Below are 7,518 nucleotides of genomic sequence, written 5' to 3' on the forward strand. Positions count from 1 at the left end.
TCTGGCCAGAATGCCAGTATTTGACTCCCTCTGCCCTGTCACCCCCCATCCTGCCCCACCATCCTCTCCCCCAAATAATTATCTGTATATCTTATCAGAATTTCCCACATTTTAACTTGTATCTAAGGCCTCTGGAATGTCATGGTGCATGTCTGAAAACTTTCTGTCTCCTTTATGCACATACTCTTATCAATGCCTTTGCAAATGCCAATAGAATCTCCGTTTAACTTTCTCTTCTCCAGATTGAATAAACTCAGTTCTCTCAGCCTCTCCTCAGATGTCACACGCTCCAGCTCTAAGTGATTTTGGTTGCTTCACTAGATTAGGTCAAGTAAGTAGATATTTTTACTGTACTGTGGAGATCAAAACTGGGCAAAGCATTCCAGATGCAGTCTCCACAAGCATCAAATAGTGGGGAAGGATAAATTATCTTTGTAATACAGCCCAGGACACTTCTTCCTTGTTGCTGCACTGCTGACTCATGTTCAACTTGCTACCCACCACGACCTTCAGATTCTTTTCTGCAAAGCTGTTTGCCAGACAGCTCGCTCTCCACCTGTAGTGGTGCAGGCAGTTACTCTGTACCAGATGCAAGGCTTTGCATTCACTCCTGCTGAGCTTCACGGAGTTCTTGTCAGCTTTCTTACTGGAACTTTATTCCAGTTCTTATTAACCTTGCATAGTTGCCATGAGATTTGAAAGATGGCATAGTGTTTTGCAGTGATGTTGGCCAACTCTTTTGACACTCTCACATACATCTCATCTAATCCCATGGACCTCTGTGCATGTGCTGTGATTGAGTGATCGATCACATGTTGTCTAATAATTTCCATTTTTATACCTATGCTTTTCAACTGCTTCAGAAATGTCCTAATGCTCCATGTTAGTAGTAACATACACATAGATTATACTTAGACTTATTAATGTCTCCTTCAAACAGTCAAAGAATTGTGAAAGCTTTAGAGTAGAAGAGAATGTAACTCTCAGACTGTAATTAGAGGAGTGTTTCTTTCTGTGGCAGGCTGGTTAAGCCATTCTTACTCACCACCACTCCTTTCTGGGTCCGCATAAGTCCCTCCTTTTAGGGCTGGTACAACTATTTGTATGGCTGTTTGGTGAAATGAACTGCAGGGGTTAAAACTAGCCTTGTTTTTTCTGCAGGTTAAAATCCAGCTCTCTTATTTTTCTAGTTCCCTACAGAACAGTCCCACTGCCAGAAATAAGGACAGGAATAAACATTTAGTTGCAGTATTGAAGACAACAATGAGGCTGATGGTGAAACACTTTGTTGTGCTGCACCCTCAGAATGAGAAACAAGAGCCAGAGTGATATAAGGCAGGAAGAAAAAACGAAACTAACAAAAAAGGAATCACACCATCCCATTTCTTAGCTTTATTTTAGCATCCTACCATTCTGGCATGCCTAAAAACCTCAGCATAATGATATCATTTCAAGTAGCAGGATCAATTGGTTTTGTTATGGTGCTTGTATATATGCAATGTGTATGCCCAATAAAACCTGATTCCACCTACATAAGAATGTATGAAATTCCTAAGATAAATAGAAAAGTACACTGTTTATTACTCTATTTGAGCTATGATATCTTAATGAAATAGCAGGCACACAGAAATGTGCTAACTGTAGTCTGTTCTGGTAAATGTGAGGTGCTCTTGAGCTGAGCCAGTCTGCACCAGTGAGATGGACTTTAAGAGGAGCAGAGGTAAGACGGAGAGCAGATTGAGCAATAAAATATTCACAGAATATATGCCACAACCACAAATAATTGAATTAAGCAATAACAAGGCAGACACAGGGCATTTCCTGGGGATTAATGACTAGCTAGGAGAGTTGATGGTCCACGGCGGTCATCAATTCCCCGGGAAATGTCCTGTACCAAGGTCATCGTTGCTATTATATCCCTCTTCTCTTTCCTCTAGCAAAAAAAAAAAAAAAAAAAAAAGAATCCCACATTTTACCTGTTTTCACACAGTGTCATCACTCCTTTAGATGACTGTGGAACAGATGGGTGTGAATGGCAGTTCTGCTGAAGGATTTCTGTTGTAATTGATGTCCAGTGCCACAACCAATCAAAACCCCTTTTTTCCATTGAAATTTTAATTGGGCTTATACAATATTTCAGTTTTTTACTTATTTAACTCTTGTGAATCTCTAAGTAATAATTTTGTTTTGGGTCCTCATCCCTGACAAATCTGTGTCTGCATTATAGCTAGGTGAACTGGAGGAAGCTGGACATATTTTATTCCTTTGGAAGTTTTCCTGTGGCATAAAGAACCTGCTGAGAGAACTGGCAGAGAATTTATGCATTCAGCCTGCTCTTCGGCAATAATGTGTGGATTTATAACATAAAGTACTTACTTAGAACAGGTCAATAATGGAGATAATTAAATCTGTCTTTGCTATTCAATAACAATTATGAATTAAAATTTGTTATGGCAGGTTTTTCAATACAAGGCCTATCATGACTGAATTGCTCTAACTCATAATTTTATTCAGACATGTTTAAGATATTGTTCTGTAACAAATATGTAAATCTTTAAAACCTGTTTTTCAGACAGTAAAATAAAAAATAAAACACTAACCCCAAAAGTCCAGAAGACAAAGGAGCTTATGATTATCTGCATGCTCTTGGGTCAAATTTATTTTACAGTTATACCAGTATTCCTTAACTCACTTATCTTCAAGATTTGTGAATCTTAATCTATCACTTTTTCCCCCCTTAAACTAACATTTCATATTCAATTAACCTAATCTTGAAGTAGAACAGTGTAGACTATACATTTTTTTAATTACTGTTTATGATCCTTTATACATGTTTCTTTTAAGCACACTCTCTGTTACTGTTGGCATTTGCATAGTTTGTGGTGTGCAGCAAGTTGCTCTTTCTTCATTTCAGCATGATGTAGTTAAACTGTTTATTTTCACATGCCTGAAATTTTTTGGCTCCATATACCCATATTAATTTAACTGGCCAATTAGTTGTTATTAAAATATTTTAAAAGAACATACAACAACATATGCACAACAAATTATTTCTTTCCACAATTTTATTAACATTTTTGTAGGTAGTTTCCAGTTTCTCGCCTCCTTTTCCCACCAAGAGAGACTCTCCAAGTTTAGGAATACAGACTGCATGTTAAATTCGGGGCCCCACTAAATTTCCTTAAACTCCTTTAAAGCTATGTTGAGAACATGGAAAAACCAGGCTGAAGTAATGAAATTTTACATGCTATTCTTGTCTCACTCCAACATTAGGAGTTGATGCCACTCTTACAGCATGATAGATTCAGATCATCCATGTCAACAGGCTGGTGTTTCAGGAGTTTTCAGGAGGGGGTGAAAGATTATTGTTAGATTTAACTGTCCAACTAGGTGCAAATGTACAATCAACATATTAAAAGGCCATGCAATGCCATGTATTTAATCTTTTTTTTTGGTCGGCTCTAACCATGTACCATGTATTGTTCACAAAAATGATTCTCGACAGATCAAAATAGAGTTGGTCTTTAATGCTGAAGGTTTAGGTGTCAGTTCAGCATGGGCAAGGGCAATGTCCTACATTTGCCTTGTAAACCTTTTGTGGCAAAAATAGCAGTTTTGTTTTGTGTTTGTACATAATTTGGTTCTTAATCTGTGATTTGGACTCATAGATAAAATATCAGTAGAAAAGGAGTTTAAAATGAAAAGTGGTAAATAATTTAGTCCTTCATAATTTTCCCTAACCATTTCAGTTCTGCTGTAACACCAACAAAAGGAGTCCCTCAGTTAGACAACCCTACTAGATCTACCATTTTTTCCCATTATACTTGCACCTCTTCTTGGAATGAATCTAAGCTTGGTGTAGTGGTACTCAGAAAGCAAAGAGATAATAGACTGGAAGGATGCAAATACTTATGCCTCTATCTGTGTACTTATATGTGTGTGTGTATTAGTACATAGCAGTTATTTACCTTGCTAAATCTTTGTCTAATGACAATATCATAATTAAGATATGAAATTCAAAAAATGTAAAAAAAATATATTTTTAAAGATGGAAGAAAAGACAGTCAGACACAAGTAACAAAATATCGGAATAGTCTTCAACTATTTCTCCCCATAAGTAAAAAAAATATAAAGCAACAAAAACCCCTTTGAAAACATATTTTTAAATAAGGACACAGTCATAAAATTGTATCAACAGTAAATCTGTACTGAGGAAAAAGCTGAAGTACAGTAGCTGAGAATCTGGCCTAAAGTTTGCACATAAAATAAGGATAATAGAAAAATACCACCGTTTACTTCAGGGGTTTACACATTTGGATTTAGTGCCATAGATCAAGTACGGCCAACAGTTTAATCACTGGAAGGCAAGAATGGATAATGCTGGACTGCTTATTTAGTATTTTATAATTTTTTTTTCTGGAAATATTTTAAGTATTGAGCTTCACATTTTATTTATGGAAATGAGGAGCATGTATTGTCTTAGGATATCTTATTTTACCTTTGTGGAACAGTTAACTTATTTCCAACAAACTCAATGCTGGGGTCTCACAAAAATTAAAATTTCCCAATGTAAGAATAGTTACTGTAATTGTCACTATTACTGTACTTTAAAAACTAAAAAAACAAGCCATGTTGCTTCAGCACTGGCCACTGAATAAGATTCAAAAAAATTTAGTCCTTTGGTCTCTTGTTGATAATACAGATAGGTTAAGACCATATTTTAGATGCCCTGTTATGTCTCTAGGGTTATGTGTACTAGTAGAAATGGGATGTGACTGAGTGGTTGCATGATGGCCAAGCCCTTTCCCCCTTAAACCAGCTCTTTTACCTGTTTCAACTCACACCAATAAGCACAGAGGAGAGCTGTAACTGTTTGTAAACCTCTCCTGAGCTGCTGCCCCTGGCAGTTCCCAGACAGTGGAGACTGGCAATAGCCCCTCTGTGTATCAGACAGTGCCAGTGGCTGCTGCTGCTTCCAGCCACTAGCTGGGTCCCTGAGTGCAGTCAGCATCAGTTCCTTCCACAGGAACAGTTCTCCTCATCCAGGAACACTGATACATAAGACAATGTGGCCTGTCTGCTTCCACCACAAGCTTCATGGGCCATGCATGTACTTGGCAGTACAGTAGCAGTAATTTGTCCATAATACAAAACTGATGAGCCAGACAAGTACAAAAATCCTTAAAATTACCTCCATACTCAAAGCACTTTGATTTAAGTGTGGAGCACAGACACTGCAAGCAGAGCATGGAGAACTGTTTCTGAACAGGTGAATACACTTGTTTGTTAATCATTCAATTACTTCTGGCAATGTTGTAAGGTATTTTTATACTGTTCTTGTGTTAAAGAAAACTTTCAGTTTGATAAAACATCACACCTGTGCAAACATGAGGTATGATGCCGTAAGCTTTACTTACAATTACAGTTGTTTTTCTTAAATTACATGAAGTATAATCCACAATAAGACACTTCATTGTTGGCAATTACAGATGTGTCTCTGAAAAGGCTGATTGCTTAATTACACTTCTTATTATGACTATTCTGGCAAATTTCTAAAAAGAATCTCTTACAAAGAACCGGATGAATGTTTCCTCTGTGTTCTTCAGTTAGGATTTGACTCTTCAACCTTTAGATTTATTAAAGTCAAACAGTTCAGCTTCTATTTTCAATTTAGTGTAATTTTACTTCAGGCAAATTTCACTTATGTGGTATTTAATCCAAATAAATAATATTATTCCAAACCGTCTTGCTTCCTATTGCAGAAAGCCGTTAAACAATTGTCTTTGAACACTCCAGTCATTAACTATGATGTCTCAATGTTAATATGTTATTGTTAGCATTTGTACTAAACTGCCTTTTTTGCCCGTACATATTTGAGCTAAATCTTAAACAGATTTTTTAAAAATAATCCTTCAGTTAGTTTTTACTCCTTAAACACAGATAGCTTCCAATTAGATGATTGGAAATTTCAATTCACCAGCTTTATGAGTATGTAAATTTGGTCTTTGTATGAGAAGCCTGCTGAAAATGTCATAGTAGATATAAAAAAAAAATTAGAAAATAAGAATTAATATCTCTACCTTTCTTTTATTTTCCAATCAGATCATTCTTAACTTCCATGAATAAAAATAGAAGTTATATTTGAAGGTTTCAAAACTATTTCCTTGATTTAAATTCATCGGGATTTTTATTAGGTGGATTATTTCATTGGAACTAGTCCCAATCCCTGAATTTAATCAGACATCTGAGTCTTTTCAGAATTAAGGCTAGAGGACAAATATGTTTTATCATTTCCGGAGAAAAGACTGCTTTGATGAGAATATTCATGAGTGCTTCTTCTGAATGAATGCCTAAAAAATGACCAACTAGTCTACTCAAAACTTTTTATTCAACTTATAATGTTCACTCTTTTCCTTTTAGACCTTTAGTTTCAAGTACTCGCAGAATATTCAGATAATATTAATTAAAGTGCTTGTCATTATTGATTTGGTCCTACTCAGGACTGTAGGTATGCAGAAGTCATACTGTATTGAATTAGTTGTCTTGAAGTAGACACTATATGTCCTTAAGCTGTGTCTCTGGAAGAAGCCCCATTTTTTTTTTTCTAAAACTAGACACTAGAGATGGTTTAATTCATCTGGACAGGCCCCCAGACCGACATGATCTAACCTTGAAGTTAGCCCTGTTTGGGGCAGGAGAGTAGACTCACTGGGGTTTCTCCCAACACAAATTATTCCATAAGTATAAGATGAAATTTAATGTGGGTTGAACATGAGAAGGACTGCAGGTACCAGGGCCTAAAAAAGGTATGGCAGAAGAAGAGGAAATGTGGCTTACTGTTACTGAATGATAGTCTCATTACACACAAAGCCATTTAGGAATGACATAAAATGGAAACCACCCAAAATGAAGAAGAAAACAATAACTGCTGAAACTGCGAATCCACTTCTGGACTGGAGAATCCAGGGCACACACCTTCCCATGGACCCTTGGTAATAAAAATGTGCATTTTTATGCATTTGCTTTTTATGTATTCGGCATTAGAAGTAACAAAAAGGTAAAATCAAGCAAACAAAACTCAAGCCAAATAAACTGCTCAAGTTAAACCTGTGTAACCACGAAAGCAATAGCACATATCACTCAGCAAATATGGATCCAAAAAGTATTAAAAAAATGCTTTTTAAAACAGATGTAACAAAATAACACTAACATTATTCACCGACATCCCAGGCTGTTAGGAACATCGCCAATGGTGAATGAGGTTCATAATACAGTGATGCATTTTCCTATGGCAAGGCAAATAATTTCCCTGGCAGCTGAAATAAAGTGTTGACTCTTCTTGAAAATTAATTAGCACAGAAACACAAGAGAAAAAAAATGAAAGGCTTCTTGTTCCTAAAGGTTATTCTGTAAGGAAATAAATCATATGAAGGTATGAAGTGTGCTCTCCTGTACTTTATGATTAAGTGCTTATAATATAGACAGTTTCTAAGCCTCAGCTTTTGCTAGGAAGTTCAC

This window comes from Pseudopipra pipra, chromosome 1 (assembly GCF_036250125.1).
Source record: "Pseudopipra pipra isolate bDixPip1 chromosome 1, bDixPip1.hap1, whole genome shotgun sequence".
Taxonomy (NCBI): domain Eukaryota; kingdom Metazoa; phylum Chordata; class Aves; order Passeriformes; family Pipridae; genus Pseudopipra; species Pseudopipra pipra.